We start from the raw sequence: 836 nt of genomic DNA, 5'->3' as shown, positions 1-836 counted from the left end.
TAAAAGTTCTGCCTGGTTTGACAGCATAGTAACCGAATCAACATCATAAACGCCTGCTGTTTTAGTTGGTTTAGTCCTCATGACTTGCCACTGATAGTTATTCAGTGACATCTCTTCAATAAACTCATAAGCATTTTTAGGTGTTTTATTATTGATGGTTCCGCCAGCAGCTGCGTCAACCATTTGCCGAGTCGAAGGATTCAGGCCATTATGGAATGTTTGAACCTGTAGCCAAAGCGGTAACCCATGGTGAGGGCACCTTCTCAGTAAGTCCTTGTATCTCTCCCATGCATCGTAAAGAGTTTCTAAGTCCATCTGTACAAATGAAGAGATATCATTACGTAATTTGGACGTTTTAGCTGGTAGAAAATATTTTAATAGAAATTTTTTGGTTATTTGCTCCCAAGTAGTGATTGACCCTCATGGTAATGAGTTCAACCACTGTTTAGCTTTGTTTCTCAAGAAAAAAAGGGAATAACTGAAGACGAATGACATCGTCAAAAACGCCATTAATTTTAAATGTATCGCAGAATTCTAGGAAATTTGCCAAGTGAGTGTTTGGATCCTCATCCTGCAAACCATCAAACTGAACAAATTGTTGTATCATTTGAATAGTGTTAGGTTTTAGTTCAAAATTATTTGCAGCAATAGCAGGCCTAACTATACTTGACTCAGTTCCTGTTAAAGTAGGTTTAGCATAATCATACATAGAAAGAGGAGCAGGATTCTGATTTGCTAGTTCAATGTGTATCACAGGAGGTAGCTGATTCTCTTGGTTTTTAGCCATCTATTCGTTTGGGGTTTGAGTATCATCCTCTTGCTCGTTTTCTTTCTCT

The 836-nt window shown here is 38.0% G+C and overlaps 1 non-coding gene across 1 annotated transcript; it reads left to right on the top strand.

The window, feature by feature from the left end:
* The first annotated feature begins 241 nt into the window (after nt 1–241).
* Nucleotides 242–348, top strand: LOC121210525 (small nucleolar RNA R71). The gene has a single exon (XR_005905643.1). It is a non-coding gene; the product is annotated as a small nucleolar RNA R71 (small nucleolar RNA).
* Nucleotides 349–836: the final 488 nt, after the last annotated feature.

Source organism: Gossypium hirsutum, chromosome A11 (genome assembly GCF_007990345.1).
Source record: "Gossypium hirsutum isolate 1008001.06 chromosome A11, Gossypium_hirsutum_v2.1, whole genome shotgun sequence".
NCBI classification, from domain to species: Eukaryota; Viridiplantae; Streptophyta; class Magnoliopsida; order Malvales; family Malvaceae; genus Gossypium; species Gossypium hirsutum.
The sequence above is the reverse complement of the archived record's forward strand: the minus strand, read 5'-3'. Positions and strand labels throughout refer to the sequence as shown.